Genomic DNA, 16,106 nt, shown 5'->3' on the forward strand with positions numbered 1-16,106 from the left:
TCTAACTAATTAGAATTTTCTTTTTTTGAAGTTATTCAAAATTTTAAGTTAACATGAAAACTCAATTAAAATTATTTTAAAAATTAAAGTAAAGAGTACAAAGTAGTTAACACTATATTTACTCCCCCTCCAAGAAAATTTGAAACATGTGTTAATTGAGTTAAAAGTTTATGTTAGTATTGATGTAAGTACCCAATCTTTTGATGATTTGATGTACCTGATAACTGATTTTTAGTTGTTGTTATTGTTTACTTGTTGTATTAATATTTTATGTATATTAATATTTGGTTGCGTTATTTGTATGTTGTTTGAGAAATATTATTATTTATCATGATGTGATTGAAGAATCTAGAATTAGTTTTAGTAATAGTAGATGGCAACTTTGTGTGCACAATTACTCAAAAATTAGAAACTTGTATTATGCAGAATATATGTTCAATATATAATTGTATTCTGCATAATGTATGTCCAAGTTGTTGATAAGGAATGAAAAGTTGATTCCATTATTCGTTTGAGGGTGATATGAAATTGTCATTGATTCGTGTCATGTTATTGATTTTAATATTGAGTTTTTATATGATTTTAATTTCAATATGAAAGAATTGATATTTGGGAGAATATGTCATTAAAAATTATTTTAAGAAATCTTTTGAGATTTTTTAAAATTGATTAGAGTAATTAGTTTGAGTTCTTTGTATTTTTGGTTAGAATATTTTTTGCTGTGAAAGTTTATGTATATATAGTTGGTAAATGTATTTAGTTATATACTGGAGAAAAAGTTTACATAATTATCTTATTATTATTTTTTTTTTTGTTCTTTAGTTTAAATTTTATCAATAATTCGAAAATAAAAATTACACTAACTATTTTGTGTATATATTGACATAATTGAAGATTAAAAAATAAAATTTTATAAAAATATTGATTGTTGTTATCGCAGTTAGTTTAAAATTGATTGAAGGGTAGTTTCATGGAAAATTTTTGATTGTTGTTTTGGATCGCTGTTGCTATTCTGATTTTGTGTTCGCGGAAGCAATGCTTAGAAATGGTTTCTTTTCTTCTGGCGCTCATTCAGTTTATCATGAAATACGTCAAAATACCATTCATGAACTTCTTAAACCGCATTTGGTTATCTACTTGGACTGCCCCGTTGATGCTGTTAAGCAACGTATCAAGGCCCGTAACTTAGATCACGAAGTTAATTCAAAGGTTTTCACTGATGCCTACCGAAATTTTAATTTACGACTGGTGGGCTGGTGGTGACACCGAAGTAGTAGTCGAAGATATTGAACGAATTGATTTTGACCAATTCGAAGTTGATCATCACGATAAGAAAACGAAAGACTGGTGTTTTCCACTTGAATCGCTATGGGGCGAAGCACGTATCAAATATTGTAACCAGAAGGGAGTTATGATGAATCTTTTCAATGTGCCACGTTTTGATGTGCCAGAATTGGTTCGTAGTGCAGAAGATGGCAAAGTTTGGCGTGATGTTTGGTTTAACGCTCCTGGAAGGATCGCCAATATATCAACATTGAAGTTGATATTTTAAAAAAACTTTTAGTTTTGTTTGTAATATAAAATTTATATTTTGTTTATTTTTGAGTTTAGATATTTTCTAACTAATTAGAATTTTCTTTTTTTGAAGTTATTCAAAATTTTAAGTTAACATGAAAACTCAATTAAAATTATTTTAAAAATTAAAGTAAAGAGTACAAAGTAGTTAACACTATAGGTGCATTGGTTTTTACTTTGATATATTTTTGTCATTGTGTTTCTACCACTTCCAAATATATTAATATTTTTTTTGTTTTTGGCAATTATATGCAAATTCGAAAAATTTCTAAAAATTTTCCACACCACTACTATTGCATATATATTAGCTTAGGTCAATTTGTATGGACGAAAGTGTTAAAAACGTTGGCGATAACAGTTTTTTGAAAAAAAAAAATATTTTTTTGGGTTTTTGGAGTGTTTTGGTCGAAAAATTGACGCTTTCGCCATTTTTTTTTTCGCAGGCTAAAAAATTATTTTTTTGGGTATGCGTATTGGACTTTTTTCCTGAGCCCAAATCCTATCGAAAAATCGATGGCGCGATATCGGTTAATAAATCGACCCAGTCTAACATACATATATAATACATTTTACAAAAGTCAGTGCTATTCCGAATAATGACAACGCATTCAACGCTTGAGGTACAAATGTGAGTTTTACCATCGGCAAACTCATTTGCACTACCAGCAAAAGTTGAAAACAAATAAGTTTCGAAACAAAAAATTAATGCGATATTGACATATATGTATCAAAGCTTACACACTTCTGCAAGCAAAATGCTCTTCAGCATATTCGTTTAGTGCCATTATCATCAATTGAAGCGGAGCCGCGAATAACGTTGTAAATGAAAAAATCTTTTTTTACAGGAAAGAAGAAAAACGTTTTTTGGAGGCTTTGTGATTGTTTTTTGTTCCTGTATTGCTGGCTTGTCCAAAACAATGACATTAATAACTTATATGAAAAAAATTGAGGAATTTCAATTTCAAATTACAAGTAAGCGGTCAATTTAAAACTTTTTTCAGTGGAAAAACGTTTCACATCCCAAGCGCGACAGCAGTTAAAACGTTTTTCCATTATGCACAGCATCTGTACTGATGGCTTTTAGAACGTTGTTCCACTGAGCAATACGTAGGAACGTATTTAAAATGTTACTATCGCAAAAAAAAATATGTATTGGTTTGTTTTTTAAATAAAGAGTATATTATAGAATGCTTACAGTTTATTTATTTCATACAAAAAGTTAATTCGGCATCAAAACAAAAATGTGTTCAAAACAGAAATGAAAATATTCCAAAAACTGTGAATAAAGCTTGGTTTGCTTTGAGCCCATTTACACAATAACTTTCCAACCTATCATTTTTGTTTACTTCTTTTTAAGAATTAATTTCCGAGTGTTTTCACGGTAACTTTTACATAAAGAGGGCGAAAAACCATCGTGTAAGGGTGCTCTTTCAAGTAAGAGATTTATATACTATCGTTATTTACTGCAGATCGATTTATAGAACTCTGCGTACTTCTCAGGCAAGTATGACGTCATTGCAAGGATATCTTTTTTTTCATCACTTATATTAATGTATTCCTTTCGAAGTAGAGACATCGCATAATTTGTTAAGTTCCGCGTTTTTTTGAATACAAATTATAGCATGACCATGTTTAACTCCTCTTCTTCGAGGCTCACTCAATTCGATCAAAGACGATAAAAAACAGTTTGTTCATTATAATTTTTTTCGGAGAATTCGACAAAAAAATCCTTCTTGACCAACACTACATTTTTGGCAATTGAAATAGCAACGACAATCACAAACCTAAATATAAACAATAAATAAAATAAAAATTACAGCAAGTGCACTTAAAACGTTTTTCCACATTACTTGTTCTGGAGCGTTTTTTTGAGGGATGCTTTTGTTTTTCCTGGTTGTATATGCATTTCCACTATTTCTTAACTTTTTGTTTTTAATATCTTTCCAATTTTCAACATTACATTTCCTTTTTGTACCTCTGTTACACTTATCAATTACCTGCGAGAACTCCGATCGTATCATTTTGCGTGTAACTTACAATGTTCTTTCACGGACTGACTTCTTCTAATTGCTTTTTAATTGCCCTTTAGTACGTAATTTTAACTTACTTGATGCTTTAGAGATGCAAGGAGTAACAGTAACGGAAATATGCAAAAAAACACGTTTTGCAAAAATTGGCTTTTAAAACGTTATTCGCGGCTCCGCTTCAATTGTATGACTTCATAAGTCCATATTTTAGTCGAAATCTCAACGGTTTGAGATATCGTCATGAAATTTACTTCTATCTGGAACTCTCTTCAACACCTTTTGGACGATATCCATGTCGTATTAACCGCCTAGAGTGTCACCTGTGGGGAATACATTTTTTTGTTCTAAGATATCGCTGTGCAACTAAAACCAAATTTGCATAAGCAGGGTTCCTTTTTGGTTCAGAAAAATTTAAATAAATTGATCGAATGAGAATTTTCTAACTCTATATACACCAATGAAAACCGAAAAAATGAATTTTACTTGGTACAATGGCATAAGTTTGGTACTTTTCGTTTCGTAGTTTGATATAAGTCAGAAACACTTTACTAATTTAATACGAAATTTTTTAATTTTATTCATTAATTTAATCCCTATTTTTTTTTTAGCTATTTTGCAATTACCTCCTGATTTTGGGGGTATATAAACAAATTGGACCAAAAAATCGGCATCATAGCCACAAAATACATATACACGGTAAAAAAGAGTGCACAGAACTCCTAAATTACTGCTTGTTGGTGCAACTGAACTCAACATTACAAACCATGAACCGGGCTCGGCGAGATGCGCGGTATACAAAAGCCACGGAAACCCATAGTGATTGTAGGGAAGAAGCGTAGGTATTGCTATAACCAGCGAGCAACACAAACGAAAAGACGCCGGCTGCTGGCTGAATGAATGCACTGGAACCGCTGCACTTTGGTTCCCGCCTGGAAGCAGGGCTTTTCATGCTAGGAATAGTCAGCCAAATCACTGTCGACAATGTTATGGACAGAAAAAATGCTGAGCAGCTCAAAAGAGTGGCAACAAATCAATAACTTCGTAGAAATCATACTCAGAGCTAAAAGGCGGGACATAGATGCAGTAACAACCAGGGTTTGAAAATGCTGAACTAATTTTCAGTATTACAGAATTGCTTGAATTTAAATTTGGAAAATATTTCAGCAACAGAAAAAAGCAAAGCAAACTAATTTTTTTTTTTTCATTTTACTTCAGATATTACTTGAATGGATGCGAGCTGTCGTAGTCAGAAGAAAAAAAAACTTGAATATTTTACTGTGCTTTGAAGCTATAAGTATTTCATGATCAACTATTTTTAAGTAAAAATGTTTCAGTATTTTAACCACCGAAATTCTGGTTTCGAATTACTTGCTGAAAATAAGTAAAAGTAATTTTTTTTTTTTTTACTATTTCAGCAGAACTGTTTGATTTTCAAAGGGACATACAAACAATTGTACGATGTATTGAAGGCTATTACGGCCTTCATTTACGAGTAGGTATTTCTTGTTTTTATATTTTTTTAACACCCGACACACATATATACGCATGCTTCTACTGAAAAAAGACAAATACGTACGTACAAAATCTGCACCTCCACCGGTAGCTTGGTATATGTACTGGAGTCATTCGGGGCTTTTTCCGAGACCAAAGCATGGCATTTCAATGTAGCATGGCACAATTTCTCGCGGATCGTTCAAAATGTGTCATCCAATGAGTAGATCCTTGTGGAGCGACTGTCCTTCGTTCGGGTTTAGAGCCTAGCACTGCCGCGTCTACCGAAGAAATACATATTTATAAAACGGGCACATATATGTCGCTTTCAAAACGCGATGTTTAGGCTGACCCCTAATACTTGTTGTCGACGCGATTTCTTTAAAACATATATGGCTCCTTTCTGTTCACAACCAAAAGCGATTCACGCCGCGTTTAAGCGCAGCTCCGTTCCTTCCTTATCTACTAGCACCAAAGGTGGTCTGATAGCCAGACAAAATTCTCGTTTGTTGCTAGTGCTAAAAGGAGCCTGAAGTTAAGAGATACAATCTCACAAGCTCGAAATGCCCAACCTCCAACATTTCCGGCACAAACATTCATGTGAGACAAGATCATAAGATGACTCACACCGTGTGCACCGTATGTCAACGATAATGAAACTGCCCGAAGGCTTTGGGGAGTGCTATCGATGTTGATGGTCCTTTGCCGGATATAGATCCGGTACGTTCCGCTAACAAAGCACTATTAAGGTACTAGCCCGACCATCTCGAGATCGATTAATATGACCACATTAGGCCATTCCGCCCTCCCAATCCTATGTTTCCATGAGGCACTTGGGGTCGCCAGAGCTTCGCCTGTTAAATATGTGTATGATACACTCATATTTGTAACAGGATTACCTACTACACCGAAGGAACTGGGTTATAGCACCTAGAAAATCAACATCAACATCGCCCCTTAACAGTGAGCTCGCAAATACTCAGAGTGTATTTCTGCTATGAAAAGATTTTCAGCGAAAATACATCTTCCTCGCAGATGCTGTGCGGAATGGGTTTAAACAGAAAGAGAAGCTCGGCCTAAATCTCCTCGAAGGTATATCGTGCCTTATGTTGACTTTTTAAATTTTTTTAAGGGACATTGTGTCATGGTCTTCAGAATAAGTGCAATAATATACATGGGCCAATAAGCCGTTGCCACGCCAGTTTTTCAAAATTGTAAAATACATACTTTAATTCATCATTACGAGGATGTTCCCCTTAATTTTTAAGATTGCAGCTCTTCGTAAGTTACAGAGATATCTTATATGTATATGTTTGTATATTTATAAAGAAAGTGGACGTAGTTGTCTGCCGATTGTATTTTTTTTGAGCACTTCCTCTTTGAATAGGAATATCTGAAGATATTGCTCCCGACTTGAAGGCAATAGCTCAATTAGGTATTTTAATATCGAAAAGTCAATTTAGAGGATATATTTGATATACATATAAAAACCAACCAATACCAAGCTACCGGTGGAGGTGCAGATTTTGTACGTACGTATTTGTTTTTTTTTTTCAGTAGAAGCATGCGTATATATGTGTGTCGGGTGTTAAAACAACATAAAAACAAGAAATACCTACTCGTAGATGAAGGCTATTACGATCAATACATCGTACAATTGTTTGTATGTCCCTTTGAAAATCAAATAGATCTGCTGAAATAGTAAAAAAAATTACTTTTACTTATTTTCAGCAAGTAATTCGAAACCAGAATTTCGGCTGTTAAAATACTGAAACATTTTTACTTAAAACCCGGCCAGCATTTTTTTGAAAATTTGTATCAAAAAATATTCAAATATCATACCCCCAGATGATTGAAAACATTCAAATTTAAAAGTATTTTTTATTCGAAAATCAATGTTTCGTCGGGAGAAAAGTGTACCTTAAATGTGATTATTCTTGAATAATGATTTATGATTCATATTTCTAAACACTTTTTATTCATCTTTTTATCATACTTGATATTAGTGGAAAATTGTACTTTATTTCTTTTGGAATAACATTCGATTACTTTTCACAGTAATTTTTTGATCACATTTAAGAACATTTTTCAATCATATTAAATGATGATTTGGAATCGTTTGTGAATACGAGTGTGATTCATTTTTCCATCATATTTAATACATAACTAAATACTATATAAAGATCATATTCATCAGTGGGTGAAAGCATCCGGATGCTCGGAAGTAAGCTTTTTTAACCGCAGGTAGTAATTAACTTGACCGTTATACACACACACGACTACAACATCCAACATCATCTATGATAATCATCTTAGATCATGGTAACGATGTCACTTTAAAAATGACGATTTTACTATGTCTCATATCATTCTTTAAATATAACTTGATGTTTTTGACAATCATAGCTCTTGGAGGATGTTGAAGCCGGGTCCAGGCGTGTCAATCAAGCTTAACTTACCAGCGGTTCAAACAGCTTACAACTTCCGTACATCGGTTCCATCCAGTATGTCTTTTCTGGAAAGAAGCATCTAGAGAAATGCTAGAAGACATCTTAGGTAAGGAGCAGCATGTATATTACTTTTAGTCTTGAATATATTTTGTATATTTTTAATTTTTTTGGATTTTATGATTGAAAAAATGTGAGCTAATGACGAAACATCAGATTTTCAATGAGAAGTATAGTTTTAACAAGTAAAAAATGCATCATTTATTCAAGAAAGGTAGTCTGCAACGATTAAGAAAGTTGATTGAAAAATGATTTTAAATTTTTGATCACCGAAGGTAAAGAAATTAAATTCAAAAATGATTCCAAATTGTGATTGAAAAATTGTTCTCAGTTATTGATCATCAAAAGCAAACAAGTTTTATTATTCTCTATGTTCATTTTTATAAAATCTTAAAATTTATTCGTCAAAGTTATTCGAAAATGATTTCAAAAAGTGATCGAAAAATGATTTTCAGTTTTTGATCATTAAAAGTAATCTTATTTTATTATTTATTTTGTTCAACTGTATGAAAACTCAGTATTTATTCGCAAGGAGTAATCAAATTGTATTGATATGAAGGAAAGTTCAAAAATTTATCATCTAAATGCTGTGTGGGAAATAGTTGATCATGAAATACTTATAGCTTCAAAGCACAGTAAAATATTCAAGTTTTTTTTTCTGCTGACTACGGCAGCTCGCATCCATTCAAGTAATATCTGAAGTAAAATAAAAAAAAAATAAAAATATTTTTCAAATACAAATGTAAGCTGTATACAAAAGTTCCAAACCGACAAAAAACTCATTGCTGGTAAAGCCAAAAATTTTACTATTTTTCAGTAAACAATTCAAACCTTGGTAACAACAGAAGATTACTAAAAAACGATAAATATAAAACGCCGCCCTGAAGTAATGCGAATTTGGTCCCGGGGTGGGCGGCTGTTACAAATGGGGTGGTTTTTAGTCACCAAACACATGGTTACTACGACGGCAGCAATTGCGGATCATTTGCTCTGGGTAGGAGACGTGCGTTATACCCACAGATCTATCAGATCTCTATAACAAAACACTACGGACATATTCAGTCCATGTAAGGTCCTCATGGACCCGCCAATTCAACCATAACAAAACATATCATAAGGCTTTATAGCACGTATAAAGTGTTGTTGAAAAAGATACATTATTTGTATCAGTTTTCACGAAAGAAATTTTTTTTTATGAATTTTCAGCAGTAAGTTTAAAAAATTTCGGTATGGTTTTAAGACCAGAAGTACTTACAGTTTTCTGTTTTTAGATTTTTAAAACTTATTTGTTTTATTTTAAAACAATTAAAAAAGTAAAGTAAATGTAGAGGATTTTAATTTAATACAAAAAAAATTTAAATTTGCTTATGCCGATGCATAGTTTAAACTTTACCCTAAAATTGTTAACAGTGTAGATACATAAATCTAGTGAAGTTTATTAAATCTTTTAAACTCCATATATGGTTCCTGATTGAAAATAGTGTAGAAAATTTGTAAATATTGCTCCACTGGGCCGTAATCATAGTCGCTGACTAAAATACCCTTTAGTTGAAATCTTGCCTAAATTAAAAATGGGATTTAAAATTTTGGTCTGTCATATACATATTAAACATGGTTTTCAGCTAAAACAAGCATGGACAGGGTATCCGCATGAAAAAAGGGTATTGATTGGCGCTATGAAGAAATTTTTTAGAAATTTTAAAAGTTCACCCTGTTCTTTACAACCGTAGTTACTTGACTCCACGTATAAAAAATAGTAATTTTTTACTTCACAAAAACTCTTACAATAGCAAAGAAATTGTCAAAGGAGTAACTGAAAACGCGTTTTGATCCCAGGAATCAAAATCCGGTGGCGGATAATTATCATTCAATTCTATTTAAAAGTTATTAGCAAACGTTTTGTAAAAATTGCTGTTTTTTATCAGCCGTCAATTTAAAATTGAGTGCACAATCTTTTAACTGAACATGGTCATACTTATTTATAGAAAATTTACTTAATTTCGTTCTTAAAAAATTATTTAAATCTCGAAACATAAACGAATAAGTAGTTAAGCGGATTTGGGCTCCTTAAAGCAAAGGAAGCAACAAGGCTATCCACTCATACACTCGTATTCAGGTTGAATAGTTTATATAGTTTGTAAGAATGTTGTAACGAAAAGTTGTTTGCATTAAGACTGATGTGACGGCCAAAGTGATGCAAACCTTAAATGTTAGGTGGCCCTAACCGTTAGAGCCGTTTAATTTAATATACCAGAAAACGAATAGGGATATATCTAACCTCGACACTAATAAGTATACAGGACATTCAATGATAATCAGGTTAAATCAAATTTAGGTTTATCTTCGCAAAGTCAGAATAAATAAAGGGAGTTTAGTATAGTTTCTCATAGGAAAGAAGTGACGTATAATGTTGAGCCATTGTACATGGACCTGCAAAGTGTAAGTCCCTTTTATATTAGAAAATCATTGAACCCAAGTCGATCATGATATAGACTAAGAGGGTGATAAAGGGGGGAAGTAGTTCAGCAGCGCCCGTACCAAGCAGTTTTTGCTAATTCTTGTTGTATTCCGTGTTTTATTTCACGCTTTCTTTTAAGAGGAATTGAAAAATGTAAACGGGAATAGAAGACACAAAAGGAAATGTCAGCAGAATTGAAGTCAAGAATTCTGTAATGTAATTCAATAATTAGAAGTCGTAAATAAGAAATTGTTCTTTTATTAATAGATATTCACAAAAACCGAATAATTACCCTCAAACGGCTGCGAAACTGGTGAAAATTGTATCAGCGCAAAACGCCTTTTTAGTTAATTCTTTTCTGTGTACAACAATATCACCAAAATTACATCAACCGCATGAAAGTCTTCAACTTTTTTTTTTTGTTTTGCAAAAAACTCTTGACAGAGTGGAAGTATTACTTTGCCGCCTTCGGATTATTGCTTCCGAAATTAAAATCCGTCATTTGACACCTCGCCCGAAATTTTTTGACATGTATTAAAAATCGACGCCTGTGATAAATAATTCCTTCCATTGAAGATTTATTTCTAAATTTAATGCCAAAATCAGTATAGGATGCTACTTTTTTCTCAAAATACTAAAATATCAAAAACTCACAAATATCGTTGAATGCGGAATAGGCTTAATTAAAAATTTCGCATATGTGGAGCCAAGTAACCATCGCACATTTTAATATTGTGTAATTTTCGTTACAAATATATATTAGTACGTATTTTAGGTATAATAAGTTAGCTCCTGACGTATATTTGCTTGTCGGGGAAGCCTTTTTTCACTTCCATTAATTTCATCGCGTTTAAATAGCAAATTGTTTAATTTCTCGCAATTTTGACAGCAGACCACCAACTTAAAACCTATTTTAAACAATTAAAATCGGGCTCATGTCATTTTAAATTTAAAATACTTTTTTAGAGCTAAAATAGTGTTTAAGTGGACTATAACAGACTTAAAATGATATTTAATTTAGAACCATGTTTAAACCAATAAAACTCTATTTTATTTCGACTATGATTACGGGCCATTTAATTTATGATCTTCTGTTCGTATATGTAAAAAACGCATTTTAGTTATATATCGATATAAAGGTACGTTAATAATAATGACGTTTTGCTCCAGTTTTTCAGTACGAGTTGAAACTACATTATATTTAACCTGAGCTCATCCTGACCAATTTGGCCTGTTGAACTAATAATCCTGGTTTAAACTTTAATATTGCACTGAAAAACTGGCAACTATAATCATTTGGTACATTCAGGTTTTGCATAAAATTTTATTTTCATTCTCATTTTTCGGCCAATTTCAAGCAATACATTTTTTAATTTTTTATACTTTTCAGGTTTTTTTTTTTTCTAACATACTTACATTCATCAACTACGCATTTGTTGTTGTGGTAATGAATTTTCGATTTTGGTAGTGTTTTTTTATTTTTATTGGATATTGTATCAAACGACAGAGCAGGCAGAGCAGCGTTAGAAACATTTAGAGATATTTTGCACGTTGTTGTTGCCATCAGCGTACGAATTGCCGATAACGTTAATAAAAGACACAATCAATTGAAATTCAATTAATTTTTTGTTGATTTTCTTAAGGACTTTTGTTGTATATACATAATTATGTATGTTGATATGAGTATTTCGTGCAATGTATTTATGTTAAGTAATTTGCTTTTGGTTTCCCTAAATGTTTCTTAATTATTTGCCAATCAATGTATGAGTGCTTGTGTGCTGTAAATATTTGGGTTTTGCGTTTTCGTAACAAGCTTAGCAAAAATTAACACATAACATAAGGATGCTTTGAAATTATACATATCTGTACATATATTTGTATATATGATCGTTTGTATGTTTGTATACACACACATGCGTAGAGTGTGTAAAGAAATACTTTCATATAAGTTCATGCAATGCAATCCAATTGAAAGATCATCCAAGGTATGGATGTTTGGGTATGTCATATCCCTGCAAAAAGTCGTGCGGCTAATCCCTTAAGGGAGTAGCCTCCGCTTGGTCTCTTTTGTCTACATTGGGACATTATTTATTCCCTCTAGTCCGTTTGTGTACACTGTACAGTTGGGATTAGTCAGCTCGAAATTTAGGTAGCCAGTTTCAAGACCCAAAAAAAAATGTACAGCGATATCGGTAAAAAAAAAAAAATTAACAAGCCCTATACCGAATCTTAAATACAAAGACCATATATTCCATTATCGGAGTATTTGTTTATTTTATATTTTATTGCAAATTAAAGTATTAAAGTTAAAAAAATTGATAAAATCGGTTAAAAATCGCATACGGGAAGAAGGAAGGAAGACTGACCTATGTATGTATCTATAGGCGAGCAGAGAAGACTTGTCCGACAGTACCTTTGGGGTACACAGAGTACCCGTCCCACACTACCCATAGGGGCATAAAGAGGACACTAAGCGTTCTGACATTAGTAGGCACAATTGGTCTCTCCATAGCACATGCCCAACCAAAAAAACAAACAAAAGAAATACATATATATATTATTTCTACATATTTCTTATTATGAGAGCTTACGATTTCTCGAACAGGTTCGAGAAGAGATTTCTCGCGAGTCTCGCCTTCTCGCGAGATTCTCGAATCTTGAATAACTCGCAAGGCTCGCGAGATTCTCGACATTCAACTTAATCGATTCATTGGCTGTTTTATATAGAGCTTACGATTTCTTCTGAAGCACAAGTCAAAATGTCCGCAAAACCACAAGTAAAAAACCCCGAAATATATAGAATATTGCCAATGCAGCGACTGAATTGAAAGTCGATAATATCGCGAGTATTACGAGTTATTAGAGATTCGAGAATCTCGCGAGCCTTACGAGAAATTCGAGATTCGAGAATCTCGCGAGCCTTACGAGTAATTCGAGATTCGAGAATCTCGCGAGAAGCTGTGTTATTGATGTCTCGTTGAAAAATAAAATATTGCGAACAAAATTATATGTATAATAAATATGTTGTGAGTTAAATGTCATTGAAGTAATATGTTTTGTGTGACAACTGTCAATATTCTTATTCACCAAAAAGTCACAAGTAAAAAACCAAGTGTATAAATACTGTCCATACAGCGATTAAGTACGAATGTTGAGAAGCTCGCGAGATTTACGCGTACTTCGAGACACGAGACACGAGAATCTCGCGAGAAGTCGAGTTCTCGAAAACGCGTCGGGAAAACACCAACAACTGTGCTTTAATTTTTGACCATATGTGCTCAACCCAGCAAACACAAAAAACATCACTACAACCCAAATAACGAGATCCAAACTGGCTATAGTCGCGTATTCCTTGGAGACTCATCCGAGGTTCAGCTTAGACTAATCGCATTTTTTGCAGGAATAGGACAGTCATATATTATAGGCATATATCAATTAAAATATGAGAAATAATGTTGAACGCCAATTAGAAAACAAAGATAGAAATTTAAACCCATTGCAAAGAAGAAGAAAAAACTAACACACGAAAGTAATATAGGAGAAGCTAACAAGTGATAAAAAGAAATATATAGTGCCGAACTTGTTTTTTAATTGGGCATTTTCCCTATAAGTGGAATCTAGATATTGCCTAAGTACAGCCTTCTTTTGGAAGAAACGTTAACTGTTGAGAATATTGTACTTGGAGTCTACGACATGGAAGGACCGCAAACGACCAAGAAATATAAAGTACATTTATTTAAAAAAGTTACACCAATTCGTCGTCTTATACACCAATTCGTCATCTATTGGTTATATGCATCTACTACTGTACTTATGTTTGAAAGATATCGATATGGTCATATCAAATCGTTCCTGATGTGGTTGGGCTACTACGTTAATGATGTCTGTTTCCGGAACGTATCGGATCAATAACGGCAAAGAATCATCATAATCAATAAAACTCCCCAAAAACATCTGGGAGTGTCTTGATCGCTACAATAAGAAGAAAAAGGAGTACGCAGAGTGTACAAAAATACAACTCATTTATCTATGGTGCAAGACAAAATACAAAGTATTAAATACTTTAGCGGGTCTTTTTGTATATCTAATATATAAAATTCTTCTGTCACGGTTTTAGAGGCTTAACACCTCCGAAACGGCTGAACCGCTTCTCATGAAATTTTGTGAGCATATTTGGTAGGTCTGAGAATCGGCCAACGTCTACCTTTTTTTCGCTACGTGCCTAGGGTCTTTAGATCAAAACGTGGACCCGGGTACCCCTAGAATGTGTTTATACAATATGGATATCAAATGAAAGCTGTTGATGAGTGATTTAGTACAGGATAATTTTCATACAACTGGGAGGCTAGGGTCTCGAGATATAGCCCAAAACGTGGACCCGGGTACCCCTAGAATCTGTTTATACAATATGGATATCAAATGAAAGCTGTTGATGAGTGCTATAGTACAGGATAATTTGCATACCCCTGGGTGACTAGGGTCTCGAGATATAGGCCAAAACGTGGACCCGGGTACCCCTAGAATGTGTTTGTACAATATGGATAACAAATGAAAGCTGTTGATGAGTGATTTAGTACAGGATAATTTTCATACAACTGGGAGGCTAGGGTCTCGAGATATAGCCCAAAACGTGGACCCGGGTACCCCTAGAATCTGTTTATACAATATGGATATCAAATGAAAGCTGTTGATGAGTGCTATAGTACAGGATAATTTTCATACCGCTGGGTGACTAGGGTCTCGGGATATAGGCCAAAACGTGGACCCGGGTACCCCTAGAATGTGTTTATACAATATGGATAACAAATGAAAGCTGTTGGTGAGTGATTTAGTACAGGATAATTTTCATACAACTGGAAGGCTAGGTTCTCGAGATATAGCCCAAAGTGTGGACCCGGGTACCCCTAGAATGTGTTTATACAATATGAATATCAAATGAAAGCTGTTGATGAGTGCTATAGTACAGGATAATTTTCATACCACTGTGAGGCTAGGGTATGGAGATATAGCCCAAAACGTGGACCCGGGTACCCCTAGAATGCGCTTATACAATATGGATATCAAATTGAAGCTGCTAATGAGTGCTTTAGTACAGGGTAGTTTTCATACCTATTGGTGACTAGGGTCTCGAGATATAGGCCAAAACGTGGATCAGGGTAACACTAGAATGTGTTTTTACATTATGGATATCAAATTGAAGCTGTTGATGTGTGCTATAATACAGGGTAAGTTTTACACCGCTGAGTGAAGTGAGTGCTGAAAAAAATGCATACCACCCGCTGGGGTTGGCAATAAGCGATGAAGAAGAAGGAGAAAAACTTGAGAGAAGAGAAAAGAGAGAAGGAGACTGATAAAGAGATAGAATGAGAAGAAGATGGTGATGAAGCGAAAAAGACGGAGGGAGGTGTGCATAAAAGGATTAAGAAAAAGTGAAGAGGGGAGGGCAGAGTTAGACGGAAAAAGATTATTAAAATGTACGCAGATAGGCCAAATTTAGGGCAGAACAACGTCTGCGGGGTCTACTAATTAATATATATGCATGTATGCGAACTATTTAGTTTATGATACAAACTGTACCAAGGTACAATTGGAATGTGCAAAACAGACAATGAAATGTACTACCTAATATGATCGACCGCTCCGAAAAGTTTCGATAGGATTTTGTACCGTCGTTGCGCAAGAAGTTAGGGCAAACATTTAAGCTTAGTTAGTTGTGAAAAACTTATACTTCGGTAACTGTTCGGATATTTGCAAAGTAATATTGTCAACCTGAGACAATCGAGAATTAGTTTGGAATCATTTCGGAACTTTTTTTTTTTTATTTATAACAATGTTGGGCAGATTGTGAAGCAACTAATATATATTTTCGGGCTTATTTGCGAAGAGCTAAGTTTGTTATCGACTTCTTATCGAAGTTATATCGATTTTTGATCGAAACTAAGTGTTATTGAAATATCATTGGTTTACTTTCAGCAAGATATCGGTTTTTATCGACAAGTTTCGAATACAGTCGTTATCGAAGCATCATGGTTTTGTTACCGATTTGTT

General features: G+C 33.5%; 1 protein-coding gene across 10 annotated transcripts in view; it reads right to left on the reverse strand.

The window, feature by feature from the left end:
- The window catches only part of Fas1 (fasciclin 1), a 153,102-nt gene that overhangs the window by 43,527 nt on the left and 93,469 nt on the right, over nucleotides 1–16,106 (reverse strand). The gene's annotated exons all lie outside the window — the stretch shown is intronic.

Source organism: Eurosta solidaginis, chromosome 1 (genome assembly GCF_040869045.1).
Source record: "Eurosta solidaginis isolate ZX-2024a chromosome 1, ASM4086904v1, whole genome shotgun sequence".
Classification (NCBI taxonomy): domain Eukaryota; kingdom Metazoa; phylum Arthropoda; class Insecta; order Diptera; family Tephritidae; genus Eurosta; species Eurosta solidaginis.